Below are 12,748 nucleotides of genomic sequence, written 5' to 3'. Positions count from 1 at the left end.
GCTTAACTGGGGGCTGAACCTATGGGCTGCTCTAAATTATGTTGGTTAGAGCCATCCTTTAGGGGTACTCCTCTGCTGGACAGGGATTGTTGGATTACTGTTACTCTGACTCTGCACCCTGATATATTTACCTCTAATGGGGTAGATGTGCAGACAAGATGTGTGGAAAGAGGATCAACCTGCAGATCCATAGGGAAAACAGAACTAATATTATGGGTCCTGGGCCCTGCCTTCTGCTCTGTTTTCTAGGGTTATTGTCCCTTGTGGCTGTGATCTACCTACCCTCTCCAGTAGTGGGGGAAGCGTAGAAGGGAGTTAATGCTGCTTCTGGCATTTAAGTTCCTAGGTTAGAAATTGAAACACCCAGTATTGTACCATTGAATTGACACACTAAATTTGGTAAGTGGTGCTGGGGTTTTTCTAGGAAAGCATCAGGTGTTGGCTACTGCTAGAGGCAGGATATTGGACCAATGGCATACGATTTGTAATTACCATTTTTTAAGAATAAATGTATTTGATAGGATAATATCCTATCAGGTATTAGCTATCCTGCTTCTGGCAGTAGCTAATACCTGATGCTTTCATAGAACTGATTTCCTACTATTTGAGATGTCACTAGGGCAGTGGTTCCCAAACTGGGTTCGCAGAATGTTATAGGGGGTTCGCCAGAAAAATTTCACTCATGGCAGCTAGAGGACCCCGGGCATTGGAGGCAGCAGGTAGGACCCGGGTGCAGGGCAGACAGCCCGAGCCCCAGGGAGATTGGGGCAGGGCAGATGGGGCTGGCAGCCCGAGCCCTGCCCCCGTCAGCAGGGGAGCCGGTGGCCCGAACCCCAGCGCTCAACGTGGGGCTAGCAGCCCGAGCCCCAGGGAGAGTGGGGCTGGGCAGTTGGGGCTGGCAGCCTGAGCCCCTGCAGTCAGCAGGACCTGCAGCCCGAGCTCAGTGGAGCTCAGTTGACCAGGGCGGTCAACAGGGTCCAGCAACAGGAGCCCCACAGAGTGCTGAGTGAATTTAAACTTAAACCCCAGGAAATATTCATTTTTAGGAGGGGGTTCACGAAATTTCACAATTTAGTGAAAGGGGTTTGCGGGTTGTTAAAGTTTGGGAACCACTGCACTAGAGTAATGTGAGCTCCCTCTTGTGACAGAGTGGTGCTATTGCAACTTCTTAAAGTAACACCAAACCGAGCGGATTCATGCAGCAATAATCCATTCTTTGGAGTGCTGTGCAAAGGAACCACATCTCAAATAGTAGAAAGTCAGTTAGTTCTGAGTTGTTTGTTCACTAGGTAGGCTTCTATATAGAAACTAGATGTAATGGGGCAATCGAGCTTAACTGATCTAAATATTTTAGAGAATTGTAGGGCATTGGATATGGCACAGAAAAATGAATGAGAGAGAACAAATGCCTCTCTCGTTAAAAGAGGTCATACATTTGAATTAGTGAAGAAAAGGTACCATGGAATATCCTAGACAATTCAAGACTACTAAAATGGTTCTTTTGTTCATGCATCAATTCTGGGCAACATGGACAAATCCACAGGAAGGGAAAACTGCTAAAAACACTTACGGAAGTGTTATCTCCATCACATGCTCCCCTTGTGGACAAGAGACTGACAGCCTCCTGGCTACAGGAGGGGGCATAACCGTTAAACACTGCAGAGCCCAAAAGTTGCTGCCCTTCCTTCTTCAAGAGATGTGCTGCCTTTAGGGGAGCAGATTTGGGGAGTGGTCCTGCTTAGAGCAGGGGTTGGACTAGATTGCCTCCTGAGGTCCCTTCCAGCCCTGATATTCTATGATTTGATTGTGAAAAAACAGAACATTTGTCAGGGAGCAGGAGGAGAGGACAGTAGTATGAAGGGGATATTTATAGTAGACATCAAAGAGGTGTGCATGGGGGGTGAACAAGAACATGATGCTTGCTCGTCAGCTAAGCAACCCCCCTTCTACCCTAAAGGGCAAGGTATCAGCATATAACAGGCCTGCTGGGGAGGTCCCTGATATGCATATATTCTCAGATGGCCTGTTGTCAATGTCACTGACCCAGCTAGCAGGCAGTCTGTATGCAGAGGTTACAAAAAGCACAGCAAAACTGTCCTTGGTGAAACTGATGGTGACACAAGGACAAGTCCTGACAACAGAAACACCCCTGTTTTTTCAGAGACAACTGGTCACTGTACTTTGCCTTCTTTCCTACTCTTCCTTCTGTGATAGAAAGGGAGTTTCTATTGTTTGTAATAACACTACAGAAAAATGCAATGGGAAGATATAACTAAAAGGATGTTAGTACAAGACTAAATATTACAGAATATTTTATTCGTTTTAATTGGGGCCCACATTGTTTTACTGGACAGAGTGGGGGAAAGATTTTAAAAAACACCAGAAACTGATTTGTCTCTTACCAACAAGTAACAGAAAGTTCTCAGTGTCCACTTTCCAAATCTTTTGTCATACTAAGGATATCAGGAGTATTTAGTCCAGAATAAAGACGTGCACTCTTATGAAACAACCAAATTCTATCAAAATCAATACAAGGACATTGCCATATAGTATATAAAGGTATGATGCCACTTTTGCAGGTTAAATAAATAAATATTTCTCCACATTGCTTATATCAACTGAAAGGTTATTGATATTGCTCTGAATGTATACAGTTCTAGAACTCAGATGGATTTTAAATTGCAACCAGTACTCTACAACTCCAAGGGCCTGATTGTCCTTATGGCCTTGCACCTTGTGTGCTCCTTTACACCTGCCATGCAAGTGTGTACTCCAACAAACTTGTATGAGTAATATTTATATAATATACAACTTTCCATTGCTTGTTGCCTGCTGCAACGTTACACAAGATAACATGCATATTACACAATCCTTCTGCTGTCAATGGACTTGCGCAAGGAATGAAACTGGCCTACAGTGTGTTTTGCTTTCCCCTCCTCTCTCTCCCCATTAAGAAAATAAGAATAGGAAGATGTATTGTGAAAAATTCAGAGCTGCTCAAAAACATTTGCATCTGAAAATATACAACAGAACCAAATGCTTTGGGTATATCTGGGTCATTTATCTATTAACCTACCAGTGTGGCAGGTTTAATGTGTATACCCACCCAAGAAAGATCAGAAATTTATGCAACAAGATAGCAAGGAAGAGGCATTGATATTGGATCCACCTAAGCAACAAGTTGCTCAGATCCTGAGAACAAAGAAATAAATGGGCAGATTTAGTACAAAAAAAAAAAAAAAAAGACAAATGAGAACAGGAGAGGGTAGCATTAAAAAGCAAGGCTGAAGACCGTTCAGAACAGAAATTATTCTGCATTCAGGTTCCTCTGCAAAATTAGAAGATAAAGTTTGGTTTGCAAACATCAGTGTAAATCTGCTCCTAGAAAGGTGATCCTTCTGATGAAGTGAGCTGTAGTTCACGAAAGCTTATGCTCAAATAAATTGGTTAGTCCTAAGGTGCCACAAGTACTCCTTTTCTTTTTGCGAATACAGACTAACACGGCTGCTACTCTGAAACCTTCCTAACATATGGCTCTCTTTCTGCAAGATTTGAAGAATGGATCACAACAAAAAACTAAGCTTTCCCAAATTAGAAAACATCTAGCCTAGGCTTGTGGAGCTTGACTAGAAAAGAGTTAGATTCATGGTAATAAACTAATTCCACAACATTATGGTGATGTGCTGATAAACTGTAAAATCTAGCAGACTCAAGTGTAGTTTCAAATGAACCAAGATTTTGGCATCTCCCATTTCTCAAATTTTCTAAGATTATGGCTTTTCAATTTTGTTCATTCTGTGACTTTACAGATGTCCAAAATGGAGTTACTGTGCTAGATAAATGGCTTTGGTTAAGGATTTATCAAAATAAAGTTTTGAGGCAGGTCTGTAGTTTCTCCCCATGGACTAGGTGAAATGTAACACACATTTCTGAGAAGATTCTCCATAATCCAGTTAATTGGAAGATAAATCTGATAATGTTTAGCAGATGTTAGTAAAGCAGGAAACTAATGAAAACACTCGTTCAAATTCCTTCTTTTGAGGGACTGATATTTGGGTCTGACCAAGCTGTGGGCCATCTTTATTACCCACTAAATCTCTGGAGCTGCTGAGGGCCAGAGTTCAATCCCCAGCATGAACTAGATAACCTACATTACTCCAGGCTGCAGTAACTCACAAGGAGTTGTTCCTATTTAAATACAATCCTCAGATGGCCACCTAGGCCATCTTTAAATCAGCTTTGTGTATATGGAATTGTGCAAAGAAGAATTAATAGAGGCAAGATCTGGCCTCATGAGTTTCTTCTCTACACAGGACTAATCCGCAGGGGAGGATTTTGCCATACATGCCCTGATGTTTTTGTGTTTTCTTGTGGCAGTGACATCCATTAGTTAAAGGTGCTAATTATAGTTGTAAATATATTAGGGATGACACAGGAGCTAAGTATATATTATGTATTCCCCCTATTTAAAGGTATTAATCAGAATTCAAGTATGTGTGAGCCATCTGTATGTAACTTGTCACTTCTAAGTCATCCATGACGTGTGTGTGTGATAAATATTCTGATTTGGAGAATATAATTGTTTTTCAAAAGTGACAACTATATATTTGACAATTTTTTTTCACAGCAGAAAACTTCTAAGCTTGCTGGCAACTTTGATATCTATGATCATTAGAACATATTTAGTCTTAATAGCAAGTAGCCCATACCTTGTGGATAATTAGTGGGCAGAGTAACCTGTCAGAAGCTGCAAAAAGAAAAGGAGTACTTGTGGCACCTTAGAGACTAACAAATTTATTTGAGCATAAGCTTTCGTGAGCTACAGCTCAATTTAAAAATTAATGTGCAGAGAGATTAATCAGAATTATTACGAAGGATGGCTCCTACTTTTCTTTTAGAGACTAAAATACACTGATCTTAAGAGATTTAATACCCAGCATACAGGATAACAGAGAAATAGAAAATCTCAACTACATTCCACATCTGATTTTCTTAATATTTTTCACTTTTGAACTTAGAGACAAGCATTCTTTCAAAATGACAGTCATAATCTTTTCTATTCAAGTAATCTCATCAACTTTTAGCCTACATTTAACCTCGTGTCACCATGTGTTAGTGTTTTGGCACTTTTACTGCACATCATTTGTTAAACATTAAGAGTCTGATGGTGCAATACAGAAAAATAAACTTTCTGTTTCAGGAGCCTTATGTACCCTAGGATTCCCAGCAGTGTTGCCACTAAAGTACCATGACTTGCCAGATGAATATTTTAGTATTCTTTAATAGAAAAGGAAACAAGGGGGTTACTTTGGAAAAATCAGATGTGTATGTGTTCAGAAAAACTAAAAGCTGCTAAAATGTTTCTTCGAGCTGCTTGTTTACAGAGAAAGTTGCAGCCAGTGTTAATATTTCACTGAGTGACCAGTCCTTTGTCTTTTTTTGTTTTGCAATTCAGTGAATGCTATTGACCTGCACCTATTATTAGATTTTTCTGGAAGGCATGTTTTCAGTGTCTGACATAATAAATAAATGATTTTGAAATATACCACCTATTGAACTCACAGACCAAATAAGGGGGAAAGAATGGTTTGTATGGTTGTACCACAGTTCAGATGACTTGCTTAGTAAATCATGCTTACTGTTTGTTTATGGAGTCAGTAATTTTAGAAGATGTTAATACATTTTTACAAGCCTGACTATAGCATTTAAAAATATCTGAACATCTCAAACCTCCTCCCTGCTCTTTCTTAACTATTAAGGAAGACATTTTTAAAAAATAGCTGTTAAAAATTTAAATGACAGTTTACAGCTATTTTTTTAAATGTTTTTTTAAAAAAAAACAAACAAATCTGGAAACTTACATGTTTACTAAAGCAGGTTTCTTCTTGTCACATGCCCTTGAAAACAGCTGTTGCCTAGTGGAGTTGCTAGCAAGCCTCCACCAAACATGACATGCTAACCTACTTCCAGGCTATTATTGTCATTTCCAGGGTATTACTGTCATTCAGTCTCCTTGGTAATTCCAAGCCATTAGAGCTGCACTGTCTAATCATACAATAGCTTCACTATTTTGCTGTAAAGAAAAGAATGACAACACAAAATTGGTCATTGCATTTACAGTAGTATTTGTGAAATACTTACAATATAGCTCTTCATGACAGGGACTTAGATTTTGGTCAGCACAATGGAGCCCTAGTTCTGACTGGAGCCTCTGGTCACTGACCTAATATAAACATTTAATGATTATGATAATTAATAGCTACATTTATTGATGTAGCATGAAAGCTTATTGGTATTAGAATTTAGCAGGACATTGCTAAGACTGCATGTTTGGTGTACTTCAGATCTATATTTTTATGAAAACAGCATACACAGGCCGAAAGCCAAATTCACTCAGGGTCTGGATCAGCTTCTGTTGGTCCAGACTTTACTGAAGACTTTGGTGGAAGAGTGTGCACCAGGGGATAGCTCTCATGCTAGGCACCCATAACTTTTCCTCTAACAAAGGTCACCAAGTACCAGGGATACATTTGTTCAGCACGTCTTCCCTGCAGTCTCTGTCAACAGGGTTCCGATGGATCCCCCAGTCGAGACTGGGCTGAAATTTTCAGACACCTCGATGATTTAAGTTGTGTTGTTCTGATAACATTGTGCATTTAACCCTCATAGATGACTTTGAAAATCTCAGCCTAAAGTTGTTTGCAGACAAAAAATAGACAAGGATAGACTGGAAATGCTACTCCTCCTAGCAGCCCACCTTCATGAGAATGCTCCGGGACACAGGCTAGTGAGAGGAGGGATGTAGGAGGCTACATCATCTTTTAGGCTTTGATGAATTATCTGAACAAAGCACAATAAATCACATGGAATTATAAATCACAAATTAATTACGTTTAGTTAGGTGAATGCATAAAAATGACTGAGGAGATTGTGAAATCAGGGACATGAGTATTCTTGCCCACGCCTTCACCACTCTCTCTTGAATCAAAAAGCATCAAGGCCACCTAGCAGAATCCATAGTTTAGCTGCTCTTTGACAATGTGTTCAGGGCCAATAAGGGAAGACCTTTGGAAGAGAAACTGCTGTAATTGCATTTCTAAATTCTAATTTAAACAATTTCAAAATTCTGCTAAAGTGGATTATAAAAACACAAAGGAGAGAAGAAATGGAGTATGATCAGAAACAAATTGAGGAAAGGAAAGAAGAACCACTGGACTGTTGTATTATTTGCTGCCCTACTTGTTAATGGTTGGTTTAAAGGAATTTTTTGAGAGAGAGCATAATTTCAGAAAAAGTTAGTTTTACAATAAATTTTGCTAGTCAGTGAATATCTTCTGAAAACTAGAGTGGTTGCAAATATTATAGCAGGGATGCAAAACTGTGCTTCTTCTGATACCATTAAGCTGAATTCCAAGCATTGTGAAAGAAGTACTGAAGACCATGAGGCTCATGAAAATATGCCAGAAAATCAGTTCAATGAAGACAGCAGCACCTACCCAGAAAGGATGCCAGAAGCTTTTATTAAAGCAAAATCCTGCCATTCCAGGGCAAGATATCATATATCAAGCTGGTTCAGTGGGTGCCAATTACAGCTGTTGTCTTCATGAGCAACATGTTTGATATTAAATAAACTCTAATAAATAACTAATAAACTGTAATATTGTGGTTGTCGCTAAAAGTGCTTGCCATATTTTGGAATACCATAAGAATCTGCTTAGTTTTTTTCATTTTGTATCAATATGTATTGTGACAATTTTTCTAGGTTCTGTTTAAAAACTTTTTTTTTTAAAGCAGCCAATGCAAATGAAGTTACAGATGCTTCAGAAAATGATCTTGCCAAATCATGGTGCCTCTTTCAGAATGATTCCTTTAGGTCTGGGTACAAATCTGGCAGCTTAGCTTAGACTCCATAGGAAAAGTTCTATACTGTAATTTAAATTCTTCCACTTTCTCTGGAGGAATATTCATCAATATGAATCTATACCAATACTCTCACCAGAAATCTATACCTCAATTTTCCTCCCTTCTATTCTCTTTTTTCCATCTCTTCGTCCATTCCTCCCTTTCTCCTTTCATCTTTCTATTCTCTTACCTAGCTTTCAGGTAACTAAACTGCTGGTCTACACAGCCTCTGAAAGTCAAGCAAAAAATGTCTCAGATTGGCCCCCCAAAAATGGAGGCACCCAAAAATTAGTGAACATCTTAATGTGTTCATCTCTAGCTTTTACAGTTGCAAAAATAAAACTAATCTTCACAATTTGAACCAAATGAAAATGAATGTATTGGTTACCTGCCAGAGTCTGCAGTGCAGGCATCATGAAGTAATAGCTAGGAAAGGCGTGAACTGTTTCTATTAATCTCTGGGTGGAGGGGGAGGGGATAGTTACTTTGAAGCCTAATGATAATCGTGTCAATGTCAAAGCTGATCAAAACACACAAAGAAGGAGGATGATCATACTATGAACACCTACATGATCTATTTTGAATGACATTTCCATCAAGAGTTGGTGGAACTTGAATTGTGGCTAGAGTTTGAAAAAGTCCTGTCCCTTCCCCTACCTGCATATCTGACTCCTATTATTCTTAATATATTTAATATTCTTAATATACAGCATTTTACAAAACATATATTCTCATCCTGCAAACACAAATTTGCCTAACTTTTTAAAGACAACAGGATTTCTCTCAGTGTGTAAAGTTAAGCACATATGTAAGTTGTTGCAACCTCAGTAGAGAAAACCATGTACTTGCTTCTCTACAAAGAAAGAGTAACAAAAGACAGGACAATCTGAATATCACTTAAGTGTAATCAGACCTATTCCTTATAGTATTCCAATAGTTAATGGCAGTGCACCAAGGATAAGCATATGACTGGTAGATTTGGATGCCAACAGTTATAAATCTCCATTCATCTCTGTTTACTATCTACCTTGTATTCTTGTCTGCAGAGAGTAACAGTAATGCCAAACGTGTCTGGTATTTTTAATAACAGTTTATTTAAAGAGAAATTGTGCATGTAATTTTTTTTTGTACAACAAAGAACAGATACTGAACCATGGTTTTGTTCTCTCTCTCTCTCTCTCTCTTTCTTGAAGTGTTGATTATAATGCGGTCAAGTACTTTATAGATAAGAATATATTTGTGATTTTCTGTAATAAACTGATTTCTTATTTTTTATATTATATAATAACTTGAAGATTAAATGAAAATAGTATAATGCATATTTACTTCTATTTTTTCTTGTTAGCTCTTTACTACATTTCCTTAGTTCACAGATGTACTTCAAGCAGTTGGATTCTAATCAAATGAGGATTTCCTCTAGAAAAAAAGTTTCACGTTTGAAAATCATGGAACATAACCAATTCTTACACTTACACCAATGCTGACATAATACCTTTACAGGTCAAAACAAAAGTAAAAGCCATCCTGTACATACAAAAAAATAAATCTGGCAACATATAATAAATGTACATAAAGTTAATTATCCCACAGTTAAAGACTTTGTATATGTCTACAACTATATTAAGATACGGCAAAATGTTATGGTCAGCTAATTACTGTCATATGCAAATGCCAGGAAATCCATGGGCACTAGTAGAAGTGTATGGTTGCAGTGGGTAATGAACACAGACTGTTCATGAATAAATATAAACATAGAGAAACACTTGTTTTCCTCATGCAAGAACAGACCAGCTGTTAACTGCTGAAATCTATGCAGGATGTTGATCAAGTATTCTCTTAGTGCCCACACTGCAGTCTTGTTCACTAACACACGCCTGTATTTTCATTGTTATTTGTGTATTAACAGAATCCACCTAGACCATCAAGATTGGTGTAAACACCTTCCTATATGTTACTCTCACAAATAGTCTATTTTAAAAGTGATCAGGTAAGTAGAGCTAAATTTCTCTCCTGTGTAATTTGTAAACCTCAGGCTGAAAGAACTCAAATGTGAAATTGCGGAACAATTAACTATGGTTTGTAACCTGTACTTTAAATCAGCTACTGTATCCAATGACTGGAAGATAGCTAATGTAACACCAATATTTAAGAAGGGCTCTAGAGGTGATCCTGGCAATTACAGACCGGTAAGTCTAACATCTGTACCGGACAAATTAGTTGAAACAATAGTAAAGAATAAAATTGTCAGTCACATAGCAGAACATAAATTGTTGCGCAAAAGTCAACATGGTTTCTGTAAAGGGAGATCATGTCTTACTAATCTATTTGAGTTCTTTGAGGAGGTCAACAAACATGTGGACAAGGGGGATCCAGTGGACATAGTGTACTTAGATTTCCAGAAAGCCTTTGACAAGGTCCCTCACCAAAGGCTCTTATGTAAATTAAGTTGTCATGGGATAAGAGGGAAGATCCTTGCAGGGACTGAGAACTGGTTAAAAGGCAGGGAACAAAGGGTAAGAATAAATGGTAAATTTTCACAAGGAAGAGGAGTAACTAGTGGTGTTCCCCAAGGGTCAGTCCTAGGACCAATCCTATTCAACTTATTCATAAATGATCTGGAGAAAGGGGTAAACAGTGAGGTGGCAAAGTTTGCAGATGATACTAAACTGCTCAAGATAGTTAAGACCAAAGCAGACTGTGAAGAACTTCAAAAAGATCTCACAAAACTAAGTGACTGGGCAACAAAATGGCAAATGAAATTTAATGTGGATATATGTAAAGTTATGCACATTGGAAAAAATAGCCCCAACTCTACATACAATATGATGGGAGGCTAATTTAGCTACAGCTAATCAGGCAAAAGATCTTGGAGTCATCGTGGATAGTTCTCTGAAGACGTCCATGCAGTGTGCAGCAGCAGTCAAAAAAGTAAACAGGATGTTACGAATCATTAATCTTATTGCCCTTGTATAAATCCATGGTATGCCCACATCTTGAATACTGCATACAGAGGGGGTCCCCTCATCTCAAAAAAGATATACTGGCATTAGAAAAGGTTCAGAAAAGGGTAACTAAAACGATTAGGGGTTTGGAACGGGTCCCATATGAGGAGAGACTAAAGAGGCTAGGACTTTTCAGCTTGGAAAAGAGGAGACTAAGGGGCGATATGATAGAGCAGTGGTTCTTAACTGTGGTCCACTGCTTGTTCAGGGAAAGCCCCTGGCGGGCTGGGCCGGTTTGTTTACCTGCCACGTTCACAGGTTCGGCTGATCGCGGCTCCCACTGGCCGCGGTTCGCCACTCCAGGCCAATGAGGGCTGCAGGAAGAGCGGCCAGCACATCCCTCGCCCCGCCCATTGGCCTGGAGCGGCAAACCGCAGCCAGTGGGAGCCGAATTTGGCCGAACCTGCGGACACCGCAGGTAAACAAACCGGCCCAGCACGCCCGGGGCTTCCCCTGAACAAGCGGTGGACCACAGTTGGGAACCACTGTGATAGAGGTATATAAAATCATATACCTGGAGAAAGTGAATAAGGAAAAGTTATTTACTTGTTCCCATAAGAACTAGGGGCCAACACATGAAATTAATGGGCAGCAGGTTTAAAACAAATAAAAGGAAGTTCTTCTTCACTCAGCGCACAGTCAACCTGTGGAACTCCTTCCCTGAAGAGGTTGTCAAGGCTAGGACTATAACAGGGTTTAAAAGGGAACTGGATAAATTCATGGAGGTTAAGTCCATTAATGGCTATTAGCCAGCATGGGTAAGGAATGGTGTCCCTAGTCTCTGTTTGTCAGAGAGTGGAGATGGATGGCAGGAGAGAGATCATTAGATCATTACCTGTTAGGTTCACTCCCTCTGAGACACCTGGTATTGGCCATTGTCGGTAGACAGGGTACTGGGCTGGATGGACTTTTGGTCTGACCCAGTATGGCTGTTCTTATGATTAATCTTTGTCTCATTTAAACTCTCAAAATAAAATAAATATTAGGATTCAGTCCTAATAAATTGATATTACATGTTTTCTAGTACATAATAAAAGGATAAGGTCATTTCAATAAGGATTGAAAATGTACTTTTCCTCAGTATTCTCTTGATGTTCTTTTCATGCAACAGTAGGTCTATTTAGAAAGATCCAGCAACATGTCTAGGCCCTGATGGTACCAGCTGCCAGTTATAGCAATCTTGTTTCCAAAGGAGAGGCAACTAGAGAAGGAAGGGAAAATGCGTGGTATTATTTTATATAGTGTTTAATTAAAGGGACTGCTTCTTTGGCCACCAAAGGCTGACCTATATACCTACACAGTAACTCTATACTACCCTCTCACAGCTCTCCCCAAAAAGGATGTAGCTTCGATGTTAAAACTGCCTCTCGGGGTCACCGGCCGCGGGGTGTGGAGTAGTCCCAAGGCTGCTCTAACTTACCCCAGAAACCAGCCTGGTCCATTGCTGGTCCTAGGTGGAGGGAGCATACGGTAGCTTAACGCCACCTTTACACCACTCTCCTCTGTTCTTCCATCGGGGGTGGGGGGGGAACAGAGACAATTTATTCTTCCCATTGTTTATGTGACTGTAGCAGGCCCTGGGAAGGAGGGCAGAGTGTTTGGGTCCTCAACACGGGGTGGGGGGGGCAGCCCCTCGACGCCTGCCACAGACTGGACGCTCCCCTACAGTAGCAGGCTGTGCTGCTGGGCACGGTGATGAGGAGACAGTGGGTCTCAGCAGTAGGTGAGGGAGGTGGGGTAGGCTAAGTGGGTTGCAAGGCGGGGAGACGAGGGAGACGGTCCCCCCCCCCCGCTCATCACATTGAGCTTCTCTGCGTGGGCTCCTTTGTCTGGCACCGAGGCCA

The sequence above is a fragment of the Lepidochelys kempii genome, chromosome 8 (genome assembly GCF_965140265.1).
Source record: "Lepidochelys kempii isolate rLepKem1 chromosome 8, rLepKem1.hap2, whole genome shotgun sequence".
In the NCBI taxonomy this organism is placed as follows: Eukaryota; Metazoa; Chordata; order Testudines; family Cheloniidae; genus Lepidochelys; species Lepidochelys kempii.
Note: the sequence above shows the minus strand (reverse complement) of the source record.